This window comes from Chenopodium album, chromosome 4 (genome assembly GCF_948465745.1).
Source record: "Chenopodium album chromosome 4, dcCheAlbu1.1, whole genome shotgun sequence".
In the NCBI taxonomy this organism is placed as follows: domain Eukaryota; kingdom Viridiplantae; phylum Streptophyta; class Magnoliopsida; order Caryophyllales; family Amaranthaceae; genus Chenopodium; species Chenopodium album.
In genome coordinates this window covers 67735388-67749841 of record NC_137837.1, presented here as the reverse complement: position 1 = coordinate 67749841, position 14454 = coordinate 67735388, and the positions used below count along the sequence as shown (strand labels likewise).

The window sequence follows — 14454 nt, the reverse complement described above, 5'->3', positions numbered from 1 at the left end:
GAAGCAACAGAGTACAACAACAATGGCGGAGATAAAAGCCCAAGCAAGACAAAAGTCCGAATCTGCAATTAAGAAAAACAAAGAAGGGCAAAGTTAACAAAAGAGCAAGAATTAAAGGAGAAAAAGCAAGTAAAGCGAAAGTCAGGACAAAAATAAAGACGAAGAAGCAAGAACTTACCACAACAATGGAGGAGCAGAGACGCTTGACAGAGGAAGAGCAAAGAGCGAAAATTTCAAAATGCCAAAGTAACGAAGAGGGAAGATGAAAAAATTGGAGGCGTAAAAGAAATAAGTGAAAGAGGGGGACAGTGAAATTAATATGGAGTAAATGGGCAGTTAGACACAAGGCAAAGCCAAACCGCCATGTCACTTCAGTAAAATCAAACTGACAGCCCGGATTGCCAACACGTTTCCCACTCATGCAAATGCGATTCCGCCTAAAAAAAAAAAATTGAGAAGAGAGCACTTCAGCGGGAGTGATCGAAAATCCTCTCTACAAGCTCGTCATTTCTCAGATTTCAGCGGGAGTGACCGAAAATCCTCTCTGAAAGCTCATCATTTCTCAGACTTCAGCGGGAGTGATCGAAAATCCTCTCTGCAAGCTCGTCATTTTTAAGACTTCAGCGAGAGTGATCGAAAATCCTCTCTGCAAGCTCGTCATTTCTCAGACTTTAGCGGGAGTGATCGAAATTCTTCTCTGCGAGCTCGTCACTTCTTAAGTCTGGAACCAATGTCACCATACAAGCAATAGGGCAACGGACTCAGAAATAGCAATGCCTGACCTCCCAAGTCTCCAAGGCGCCTCAACACCTTAGAGACTTGAGGGGCTAGGAGTGTGCAGGTTATTTCAGTCAGACGACCCGTTGAGTCAAGGCCGATAAGGCTACACGCTCAGAACAACTGGTATGAAAGAACCTCACGCCATCTCTTGAGGGGCTAGTTGTAGGGGATAGCTCCTGCTGAGCTATTCCTTCCAGCTGGGCTCAGTTGAGAAGAACGTTCTTATAGGAAAAGAGTCGGCATGAGTGACCTCATACCACCTCTTGAGGGGCTAGTTGTATAGGATAGCTTCCGCTGAACTATCGCCCAGCCCCTAGGGTGCACACTCACCGCCGAATAAGCAACTAAAGGAGGGCTCATCAGCCCAGCAGAGTCAGCCCGTAGGGCTGACCAGGCTAAACTCCCCACAAAGGAGATAGTACGCCTATAAATAGAGGGTAAAGTACAACGGAAAGGAGGTTAGACACTCAAGTTATTACACTTTCTATATCTCTCTAAGTACACTTTCTCTCTCTAAACACTTTCTAACTTAAGCTTCGGAGGGGGGTTCCTCGAGCCACCCCCGAGGGCAGTTTACGTATGCTGCCGTGTGTAGGTTGTTGACGGGACCCAGCTCACCCAGTAGAACCCTTGGATCCATACATGGAACAGTTGTAACGTGGTTAAGCTAAAGGTTGAAGAAGAAGGGGATAAAAGGCTCAAGACCCTAGATAAGCCCCCCGAGGTGTGCAACCTTGCATTTGAATCCTTTTATTATTATGCTTGAGGTTTCTCACTTTTGAATTCTCTTTTATATTTTTGCTCTCTTCTTTTTTTGCTTTTGCATTTTTTTATTTTTATAAGTGTGGGCAAACCCGATCATGCGGTCTATCAGTCACTTGGCATTCATGTTTCTCAGGCACGGTACCAAGCACTCGATAAGAGACGCAATCTGAGACGTGTTCATATCAAAGATATTTTCATATCAAAGACATTGAAACACTTGCCCTTTTGTACACTTTTATTTATTTTTGCTTATTTTTTGCTATTTTAATCTTTTGAATCACTCAAGCTTTTGTTCATTGAAAATTGCATAAGTTACACACCATCCCATCCCAAGGTTAGGTAGATGTAGGTTAAAAATTGAAAGGTCTATCGTTAGACGAGGATCAATGTGGTTTATGAATAAAGGCTTGTATATTTGAAGGGTGAAAATGATATGATGTGGCTACAAGGGATGCCTCAAATCATTGGTATACCTTGTACTCAGTTTGACATGGATTTTTTTTTTTTTTTTTTAATGCAATGTAATGAAATGATCATATGCAAGAAAATAAATGCTCATTTTATTAAAAGGAAAAAAGAAAGAATCTACAAAATTAATCTAAGGGGAATAAAAAGGTGCCTATGCTAAACTTATTGGGGAAAGGGTAAATAAAAAAGAAATAGAAAAAGAGGTCACGAAATCTTGTCGTTGAAGCTCGCCTCTTGTCTTGTGTTGTTTGTTTTATCATCACTCGCTCTTCTTGTTAACTGGAGGCATGAGAAGTTTGTTATTATCAATCAAATGTTGGATAGCCTCCTTTAGCTTCCAACAGCTCTCAGTAGCATGACCCCTACCTTGATGGTACTTGCAGTGTTAATCTGGATTCCAACTAGGCAATCTCTTTTCAGGTGCGGGATCTTGAATAGGTCCAATGGGAGTAATGAGTCCTTTGGCATGGAGTCGATCGAAGGTAGTATCGTAACTCATCCCAATGGGGGTGAAGTCTTTCCTTAGTTGCTTCTTAGGTCCTTGGTTATCCATGGCTAAAACTTCACTGAGATCATAGGTACTAACATTGTTACTAGAGTGGGCGTTTTCAAAAGAAGAAGGATTGTCGTTCTTCTTTCCTTTCCAGCCACCGTGGTTACTATTGTTAGCAGCTTTTTGCTTTGCGAGGTCGTCTTCGATCTCAATTCCGATGTCATAAACGGCCTTGAAAGTATTCAAATTGTGTTGATATTTTAAATGCTTTGAATAATTTTCAAGTAAGTTTTTGATGAATATCCTCACAGATTCTTTTTTGGAGGGCACCTTAATCATCTTAGCGGAAGTTTCCCTTCACTTATTGAAGAAAAAAGTAAAGCCTTCATTCTCTTTTTGTCTTAGCATCTCAAGTTGTCTATAATAGGTTTCGACTTGAATGTTACACTTGTATCTATCAATGAAAGCGTTTACTATCGATTCCCAAGTAGAGGTTTTCTCTTTGTCAAGGGAGAAGAACCATTGTTGGTAAACGGTTTCAAGAGACAAGGAAAACAAGGAATGAAAGACTTTCTTATCAATCCCTTTAATGTTCATTATAGTTTCAAAGGCTCTTAAGTGAAGATAAGGGTTATCTGTTGCCTTGAATTTTGGGATGTCGTTGGCATTGAACTAATGTGGAAGAAGTTCCTTGTCCACCAAGACCCCTTGTGAAATAATGCCTTGAAACTTGTAATCACTAGATAGCTTGCTTAAGCTTTCTTGCATAAGGTCCATTTGTTGTTGCTTCACAGGGTCATTGATTTTGATAGCTAAAGCCTTTGACGCCTCAGTCGCGTCAGTCAGTTGACTCCTAAGTTCATTAATTTCCTCTTGAGTTTCCATTATCTTTTTAGCTTTCCTCTTTTGACGAATCGGTTTATCAAAAAGTAAGACTTGAATAAAGAGGTTGTCCTTGATTAATCGCCCTTCTCTCCTCGACCAAGTACTGTGGAAAAGGAATTTGGGGATATTCATTTTTAATTATTTGACTCAAACTCTATTCAACAGGCAATGGATGGAGGAAGTGAAGAAAGATGATGTAGATGGAGGGATATGAAGAATTAGGAAGGGAATGTACCCCCAACTCAAATGACGGAAAAAACCGACTCATGCATGAACTTAAGACATGGTCGTGGTGATATATACTCAAAGTGTGTGCTAAGACTAGTGAGTGTAATGAGTGTAGGTGACATATTAAGACTCGTGTCATGACCATGTAGCTAGACTATGTGACTAGACTCAAGCAAAGACTAAGTTAAGACTTCATGTATATGTATTAAACTGGCAGACTGTGGTATTTTAGTCATAACTTTTAATCTGTGACTCTGATTGGGATGCAACCAGCTCCAAATTAAAGATAAAACTCGGGGCTACAGATCTATAGGTTGTACGACTTGTAACTCTTCCTATAACTTCGGCTATGACCAAAACAGGTTGACGCTTGTGCAGTATACGGGAATAAAAATCCGGGTTGACTTAAAGGAAATATGACTCGATTTTAGACATATTTATTAGATCAAATTAATTAATTAAGCAAAGTCCTTTAGTCATTAATTATTTTATTAAGACTTATTTACAAGCACAAATCAAACCAAACGGTTAGCTTAGTCACATAATAAGTATGCACAAGTAAGTGATGCACAAGTAGTCAAGTATTCACAACATGATGCAATGAGTTTGCAACCTAACCATGGCTCTAGTTCTCTAAAGTTCGGGATATGGGTTAGTCAAAGTGGGTCCATGGTTAATTGTCCAGATGCACCACGCGGAAGCCTAACCGTGAAGGGTTGGCGCGAGTGGATGGGACACCGTGAGTTAAGAAAAACTCGCTTCCATGGTTTAGTGAATTCAACATTCTCGGATGTACCCTTTGTTGCACAGAGCGTTCAATCAGGTAGATGGAGCATGAATTCCCAAAGGGTTATGTCCATATGTAGAACACATGTGGGTTTCAGAAAAGTGAGAAAAACTCAATCAAGAAGTAGGATCGAGCAAACAGTGCTAAAAACTGGTCAAAATTAGAACGCATATTTCTGGCTCGGTATTGGAAGAACTTGGCGCCAGCGAACAGAGGCCGGCGCCACAATTTGGCTTTAGCGCCTGGCGACAAAAACTGTCGCCTAGCACCAGAGTCAAATTAGTGGCGCTAAACTCTATTTTCTGATGCTAGTTCCTACATGCCTCAGCAGCTTTCTGTGCTCGATAAAATTTTCCAGTTTCGCACAGCATTATTTCGGTCCTAGTTGTGAAAGATATTCCTCAAATTTCCTACATGTAAAAATCCTATGTTTTAACTCATTATGGATGGTCTTTCTAATGAGATCTTTTTTATAAATATGACAATAATGTTAATCAAAATTACGCACATGAAATACTTAGAGCTTTTTGAGTCTCATCCACTCATTCTAAATCATTGCCGAAATAAATTTCAGGAATTAAAATAGAAATCCTCCTCAAAGGAGTCGCCAAAATCTGTAGGGAATATTTCAAGCATTACCCCAAACTTGAACCCCAATGTGATCATACACTAAAGTACGGTGGCGTCCAAATGGAAGGAAGCTAGAGCAAAAGAGTCATCAACAAGTTTTAGGAACTTGTAAACCATTCACAGGGTGAAGGTTACACCCCTTAACGATCTAGGAGATCGTTAACTCCAATAGGTCTGGAACCATACTGGTGTTCGGGGATGAAGGTACAAATTCCACCTAAAAGAGATTGAACCTGCCCTAATAATAGGCCTCTACTTTATTCTGATCGTATTCATGTGTGCTTTCTAACTAACATGCAATCAATATGATTACCCTAAACTTGTTTATCTATGTTGGTTGAATATTAGTGCACAAATAAACTATTATGGCGATCAACTTGAATTATAATCATATTAACCCTAAACAAGATTATCAATTATCTTATTAAGCGTGATTACAAGTACAAATTCCCTTTAAACATGCATAAAAGGTGTGATCAAGAAATAACAATAAATATCAATCAACATAATAATAATAATTATAATAATAATAATAATAATAATAATAATAATAAAATAATCATCACAACAACAATAATCATGTTAAAGCATAATAATAGCAAGATCCTAGGCATGATACTAACAATATTAATAACAAACCCTAGCATGTCACTAAAAAATAAAGATTAAAGCTTTAACCCTAATATGATACTAACATGCTATTAGGAAAGAAAATAGGAAGCATCATAGAAATCATAATTGATATAAGCAAATCACCCTAAATATCATACTAAAGAAAGCATCCTAACATGATACTAGGAACATCCTAAACATGATACTAGAAATAATTAAAACATCCTAAAATGATACTAGGAATCAAAATAACAATCTAAGCATGAATTCTATATCATAAAATCAATAAATCAATTAAAGCACTTACTTGGATGCCTCGTATCTCTTTCTAATAACAAAATACACACGTTAGTAACTTCAAGGAAAATAATAAATAAACAATTAAATTAAATAATTGAAATAGAGATTTGGGACCAAGACCTCAGAAATATCAAACCTTTCACGTCTAGGGCAAAGGTAACTTCGAATTATGCTAGGTGTTTCTTGGTCTTGTGAATGTGGAATTTTGTTTGAGAGAAGGCTAGTTTAGAAAAGAGAAAGAGAGAACAAGCTTTAGCTTAGAGAGAGAAGAGAATAAGAGAGTTGTTAGAGAGAATTGATAGTTGTTGATGATTGAAAAAGGGGAGATATGACCTCTATTTATAGAGAAAAAAGAGGGACGAAGAATAAGAAGAGAATCCGAATTCGAATCGAAATAGATTTCGATGGACAGCAGTTTTTGCGGATTTTGTTTTTATCATATCTTTTTATCTAGAAGTCCAAATAAGACTGTAATATGTCGTTGGAAAGCTCTTGAAGTCTAATTTCCAACCCAATTAAAATCAAATTAAAATCTTTTGTAGATAAAAAGATATGGCCAAAATAGTGGAAGGGTGTCAGTTTTGGATAAAGTTTCATGTCTAATTCATATCTTTTTCGTTATAGCTCGGATTTAATATTATAATACATCATTGGAAAGATAATTTCAAGATATATCCCACCATATAAAATTTGGATAAATATTATGAGGCATGAAAATAATATCTGACTGTCTTTGAACATCTTTAAATTTGAATAGAATTAGGATTTAAGAAAAAGGAAAGTTTTAAAAAAGGAAAGTTTTTATTTAACTCAAATTCTTTAATCTTATCTTTTCAAAAAGGATAATTAAGATCTTTTAAAAACTTATGGAAGGTTCTAATTTATCCTAATTAGTCTAGGAATAGGATTAGACTTTTGGACCCTCCACATGATCATTGGGTCGTAGGTAAAATCCGGTTTGGGCCTAGTTTAGTATTTTGGCCATAACTTCTTCCTCATTATTCATCGGAATTGGGCATATAATATATCGTTGGAAAGGTCTTTTCAAGCCCTATCTAACTACACTATTATTGGATCCTTTTCACTGACCAAACTAAACTAGAATGCACGTTTTTCATAAATAAGGTAAGAAAAGAAATATTTTCAAAAACAGAAAGAAGAGATATTTTAATAAAAACATCCTCATCACTAGACTTTTCAAACTTTCGCCTTGTTCAATAATCAAATGACATGAAAGGTATTCATCACTAGGTTTGGTTTTGAGGAGACATATTTGGGTGTCTACAAATACCCATGATTCAAAGAAATGATTTAATTAGAGACAAATTTGTATAACATTAAACCCTACATCATATAATGTAATTGAAAAATTAAAACCCAATAAATTTTAATACCTCGAATAATAATGGTAGAGATGAGTAGAAGCAAGACCTTGATGGAATGGTAGGAGGTGGGCCGCTGGAATCCGGCGCCGACACCAGCAAGCAGAGCCGTAACGAGGAGTCGAGGAGAGGACCGAGTCAGTGTTCACACTTTTAATATTTTGAGGAGAGAGAAAAAATTTGGGGAAAATTCTAAATTTTTTTTAAAATTTTTTTACTTTTAATATGTTTTTAGTGACTTTACTAACTAAGTGACTTATTGTCACGTGAAAATGTGATTGGAATTGTTTTTTAATTAATGTTAAAAAAAAAAATTAAAGTCATTGGAAATTAGGGGGGAGTGGGGGACAATACACTCACAATGGCAGGGCATTAATGTAGCAAGACTAGCAACGGTAATATGGAGTTAAAATATAAGGGTTTTTTTTTTAATAAACGTAATTTTTTTTTAAAAAAAAAACCTTGTAGGGCACGTGCCCCACCAGGACATGAACTACCTCCGCCATTGTTCCCTCTCTTTTGGGGAATGATTTCCAGCCAAAAAAAAAGGGACCACTTTTTTTTTCATTTTTTTCCCACTCACTTTAACCCACTCAAACACTTAAACACATGGGACCACTACTTTCCCTCTTTTTTTACAACTTAATTAAACCCACCCATATGTAATTAAATAACACTAAAAGTTTTGCCTAGGAGTCCTTAAAAACTTGGTTTGGTGCAAATAATTGTGGGCGGAGGGAGTATAATATTGTAGATACTTGTTGGGATCGTCTCAATGAATAATTTATTAATATTCAACTATTATAATTTATTTATTGATAATTAAAAATATTATCAATTAAGTGTTGCATTAATATGTGTATAGGGGAAACGTTACACTTATTTAAAAATAGAGTGAGTAATTTTTATCATGTATTTTACTTGCAACACGACTAGCAATTTAAGAATACAAACTAATCTCTCTCTTTTTTTCTTTTTCTTTTTTTTTATTTTTATTTTTTTTGAAAAATTTGTCAAAAATAAGTCAATCTTTGCATGATTTGCTCAAAATAAGTCAACATTTTGATTAACTAAAAATAAGTCAATCTTTATAAGATATTTTCCCAAAATGAGTTATGACCTATTGATGTTAGGGGTAACCTGTTATTTAGGTTAAGTATGCCATGTGTCCTCATATGGATAGGCTCAATTTAAAATTTAAATAATTTTTTTTATTAGAATAAAATTTTAAATTAATTAGTGTTTAAAAAATTCCTCAGCCCCCCATCGAAGAGCAGTCCTCCTGCTAGATCACATCAGTCGAAACCTTTGCCGATGCTAATACCTTTATATATTTCCCTTCCCACCATTACCTTTACTCCTATCCTCTCTCTCTAATTTTTTTTTTTAAGAATTTATGGACGGGGCAATTTTTGGATGGGTATTAGCCTATTAGGTTTTCAGGGTGAATTTTTCAAGTGGGTTGTGGTGGTTAGGGTCGGGTTTTAGGGTAGATATGGTGATAAGTTGGTGTTTAGTGTGGGGATTCGAGGCGGGTATGGTGGTTTAGAGGTGGGTTTAGGTGTGGGTCTATAGGTTTGGGTTAGTTTCGACCGACTAAGCCCGGTGTATAGGGAGGGGAAGGGAAAGGGGTCAGGGTGGAGGAGATTGGTGGTCGGCCGACGCTTTGGGGGGGAAGAGAAAGGGGTAAGTGGTGGAGGTTTAGCGGTATGATGGAAGAGATAGAAAAAAACAGGGGGTAAAGGAGGTGGTCCTTGCGGTGGCAGGCAAGGCGCGTAGGGGTGTGGTTAGTGACGGGGGTGGAATTTTTTTTAATTCTTTAAAAAGATTTTAATTAATTAATTCATTAAATAAATCATTTTTAATTAAAAAAATGGAAGAAAATGACTTGTTCAATAGGCTGTACGTCATTTGACCTATTCAAAGAAAATACCTTTTAAAAGTTAACTTATTCTTGGTTAATTGAAAGATTGACGTATTTTGAGCTAACCACGCAAAAGGTTGGCTTATTCTTAACAAAATTTCCTTTTTTTTTTTAAGAAAATAAATGCAACACTTTGACTTTTACACTATTTACATACCATGTTTGACTTAATTATTTTATTATTATAAAATAAATAGGAAAAATATACTTTAATAATCCCAACTTTGCCTAATTTACTTTAAATAATCCCAACTTTTGATTATTATGTAATAATCTCACACTACAACAAATCATCACTTGTGCCACGTATTATGCCACGGGAGTTCAAAATTCGTGGCATAATTTCATCTAGCCCCGGGAAAAATAAATAATGAACAAAACCTAAATAAGATAAATAACTTATGTCACGGGTATTTATTTTCCCGTGGCAAATACTTCACTTGTGCCACGAGTAGCACATTTCTCGAGGCAAACTATACATTTGTGCCACGATTAGCTCTTTTACCGTGGCAAACTTTACATTTCTACCACAAATACTTTTTTTTTTTTTTTTTTTTTTTTTTTTTTTTTTTTTTTGCGGCTAAGTTTACACTAGTGTATACAATAACTTTACTAAGCTAAGAATACATATTTACATGACAATTAAATTAAACATCATGAATTAACTATGATACTTCAATATTTTTTTATATATATATTTTTACTTCTTAAATTGAAGATATTTGAAATACCATGTATAAGTACTAATTGAGTAATTGATACAAAGTAGAATATTAAACATAATACAATACAAAATAGAGGTCGAATATATTTATATACTACGTACATGATCTATTTTTGTATAGATATCCTTTAAAACATGATCTATGTATCACTAGTTAGTAGTAGAAAAATTTAAAAAAACACAAAAAGAATGCACGAATATTATAAAAAATTCGGTCCTTATTATAGTTAGGAAGTTCAAACCTCATGATAAGAGGGCGTTATTTTTTTTTAATTTGTCTTATATTATATGTATGATCTATTTTTGATAAACACTTAAGGGACGCATTGTCAATTGCATATCACTAGTCACTAGTAGAAATATTTTTAAAGATGACACCTCAAGAATGCACTAGTTTTATAAAAATCTCAATCCCTATAATTTAAAATTATACCTAACTCTTTTTTTTTTTTTAGTTGACACATTTCTTTTTAGAAATTTATTTTTAGTTGACATGTTTTCTGTTTGGGTACCTTTTTATACCTTACATTTATTAGTGCACCCCACTTGCTTTATCATTCTTACTCCTCAATATATGTGACTAAATTGAACGTGTCAACTAAATAGAAACAAAGTATTAAAACTACATGACTAGAGGCACATTAATTTTTTGTTAATTTTTTTGACAAAGTCTTTCTTAGTATTCATATTGGGGCTTTAGTCTTAAAACTAAGAAATCGATCCACCGCAACAATAATTGAGACGGAACTAGAATCTAACCACCTAGAACGATCTCCGAATCCAAAGCATCCCAATTCCCAAAGGATGGAACTGTAATGAAAATTAAAGTAACCCAAGTAAGGGTGTCCTCTCTCCTGCTCGTGATTTCATATCACAAAAGCAAGTTCCCTAATCCCCTCACTTGTCACTTTCATCCATCACGTACAACCGCCACCTCCATCTCGTCGTCCACTCCATCGATGCCCCTCCGTCGCCGCCAAATCCACACTACCTCCTTCATCTTCGCTGCCCAGTACTCCATCTTCACCCATGGTGCCTCGTTCAGTTCGCCGCCCACGCTTGTCTTCATTGAAGATCGGCGACCACCACCAATCGGAAGTATCTACCTCCACTGTAGACTCTTGCACCTAGTCAAGTTAACTCCTTTTCTGTCTCATTCATTTTCAACAATTGAGGAAGGTTAGGGTTTCGATAATTTTTTTTTTCTCAATTTGTATCTTTAATCCACTACAATTATTTTCTCTCTCCTATTTTGTTATGACTAATTTTTCTACAGTTTAATTAACTTAGTTTGTTATTTGTGTGTGATTCAACTGATTGCGGGGATTTTGGTTTGTTATTTGGCGAATTTCTGATTTTGGGGATTTTTAGTTCATGTTTTCTGGGTAATTTCTTGATTAGGTCTTACATTGCTCAGTTTATCTATTTAATGAACCTGATAATTCTGCAAAGTATTTAGCTTTTATGGAATTTGAGTTTGGTTCTTAGAATTTTATAATAACAACCTGATTATTTTTGTGTTATTATGTAATTTTTGTGTGGTAGTTTGAATTTGGTCATATTATATCACATTTTACTTTCTAATTGCCCTGTAAATTGTTATTATTTATTTTTTTGTCAAATTTGTGATTTTTATTCTCTCTTTATTTCAGTGTAAATGTAATTATGCAGCAGTAAATTATTGAACAAAAAGCTTATAGAACACCATTGATTTGGTTCTTACGACTCATCCTACTTTATCAATCTGTAGATCTTTGCTTCAGAAACATGGAAGGTCTGCTTTTGAACTACTCTGCTTTTAAAACTTGTAAGGCCACAATCATGATTTTGATATACTTATTAAGTTAGTTGTTTACTTGATTAGGACTTAGGTTTTTCTTGATTATGCATCCTAATCCTAATTCCCAAAGTTGAGTGGATTGCGTATGGATTATTCTGATATTTATTCTTTATGGACTGATGGGGTTGGGATTCTTGAAAAATGAGATTAAAATTTGATCTCCTTAGAATGATACAATGATACATGGTGAATTTGGGATCTTCTAAACACTATGTGTTTCTTTCAGCCGTTCATTGTGTCCCTGTTATCTTCCGACATCAGCTACTAGCTGGTCTATCATGCGATCTAATGAAATCATGAAAAATGTTCTGCTGATTGTACCCTTAAAATGTTGTTGAGGCCTATGTCTAGCTGCTTTTCATCTTAGCTTACGACTTACAACTGTTTGAGCTTGATAATAATCATTGGTCTGTACTTGAAATCATTCTAATCGGCACTACTGTCCAGTACAGGATAGGAACTGGTGGTTGTAAATTTATAAGCAGTGCTGGAGAAACCGAGCTTGAGCTTCGAAGGTTTGTGTGTATCAGTGAAGGTTGCAATGCAAATTACACTGTTAATATTGATTAAACATTAAATCATATAGAGCGATTACTTGCCCTATTGTTTCTAGTCTTTCTACTTATAAACCTTGATTTTTTGGGTATAAAAATGTTATTTCTTTTCAATATGTAGCATTAGTTTTGTTTCTTATAATTGTGTAATCAATGCTAATCCTGAAACCAGTGTACTTGCATAAATCACACTTTGGAGGAGCTTAATATTTGGAGCCAATCTTTTTTGTATGGAAGTGTAGTTTATACTTTCTTTCTTAGTGTTCTATATTCTTCTCCTTGAGTAATGTCTGTTACATTGGCTCATACTCCTTGAGTATATGCAAATATACTTCTTCTGATTGCAATGAACTAAATTTTGGACTTATAATAACTAGATCTCAGAAAGAAGAAATCACCTATTAGCAGAAATTGAAGAAGTTTGTGCTTTGTAGTGTGCTAGGCAGAGAAACAAAGGTGTTTTAAATACTTCACTGTTGTCGTAGTTGGACGCTGTTGTTGCTCTATGCTAGACACTACTACTTGCTTATTGTTGTTTCTCCAATCATATTGTACTCTTTGTTTTTTTTAAAGACAATTATAGTGTACTCTAATTGATTTATTACTTCATTTTTTTGGGATGAAAAGTGTAAATTTACAATTTATTAATACAAATATCTAAGTTTTATGCATACATATGTATTGTGTCTATTGATCAATTTGGTTGAAAAATGCAAAATAATATATATATTTATATATTGAGAGAAAGAGAGAGAGATAATTAGTCATGGTAATATGTGGCAAACAAGCTTATTAGCCACGGTAATATTTGTGGCAACATTGTTTATTAGCCACGGTAATATTTGTGGCCAATAATATGTTAGCCACGTTAATATTCGTGGCAAGTGAATTTGTTTGCCATGTGAATATCCGTGGCATAAAAATTAAAATTTGCCACGACATCCATTTTCTCGTGGCAAATTCCTAGCCACGGCCTCTTGTGCCACGGGAGTAAATTTCAAAAATCCTATGGCTAAATATTATAGCCACATAAATTTTAAACTTGTGCAACGACTTTACCCATGGCACAAAAGTCAATTTGTTGTAGTGTCAGTTTTTACCCATGTTTTCTTTCTTCAATCCCGATTATCGGTAACCTAGAGAAAAGGTTTTTTTTTTTTCAAAACAAATCATCTTCCACGTGTTAGCATTTTTTGGCTAAACTATTTTTGAACAAATATTAAATTAACTTAATTTTTTTTTGAACCAAAATGAAACTAAATTTACAAAAAAAAAAATCTATAATATATAGTAAAGTAATTAGCAAAGGGGACACTTGGCATTATTTTGTGAGAAATTTTCTCTCCAAAATGCTATGTATTTTTAATTTTATTAAAAATATAATAAAATTATTTTAATAAATTTTATTTTTATGTATATGTAACATATAAGAATTTAAAGGGCATGCAATGATAAATTCAAATTTCAAAAAACAAAAAAAAAAGTATTACATAAATCATTTAATTTCAATCCGTGCATTGCACAGGGCATAAAGTTTTTTAAAATAATAAATAAATAAATAAATAAAACACTAGCCACCACGCTGGTGGTCACCCCTTTCCCGAGCCGGCCATCACCACCCTTGAATCACTTACTTTGATCCCCAACCCAATAAATCGGACTTCCCTCCCTTCCCCCACACCGGATAACTTCCCCTCATCCACTTTATTTGCAATTTCTGACATATTGAGGAGAGAGAAAGTGAGGGGTTTGTGTTTTTGGAGATTTTGGGGGTGGAGGGGAGGTGGTTTCAATTCGATAGTTGCGATTGTGGATAAGGGTGGTTTTTGGGGTGGGGGAGAGGAGGAGGAAGGTTTTGGGTCGAGGATTGGTTAATGGCTGTTTCGTGGGCAGAGTTTTGATCATTGGTTGTTTCAGGGGTAGGGGAGGAAGGGGGCGGTTTGGGGGTTGGGAGAATGAGGGGGGTTGTTTCTTATGTAGTGCGGCAGGAGAGGAGGTGGTTTTGTGGGTAGGGCTAGAGCTGTCAATTCGGGTAAACGGGTTGGGTTTGGGTCGGATCATCTTGAGTCGGGTCAATTCGAG

The 14454-nt window shown here is 35.3% G+C and overlaps 1 long non-coding RNA gene across 2 annotated transcripts; it reads left to right on the top strand.

The window, feature by feature from the left end:
• Positions 1 to 10750: 10750 nt before the first annotated feature.
• Positions 10751 to 12486, top strand: LOC145627130 (uncharacterized). Of its 2 annotated transcripts, none has more exons than XR_014111324.1 (3): positions 10751 to 11157; positions 11729 to 11785; positions 12271 to 12486. It is a non-coding gene; the product is annotated as an uncharacterized LOC145627130 (long non-coding RNA). The 2 variants fall into 2 exon arrangements; XR_014111323.1 differs by having other exon boundaries at positions 11631 to 11785.
• The last annotated feature ends 1968 nt before the right edge of the window (positions 12487 to 14454 follow it).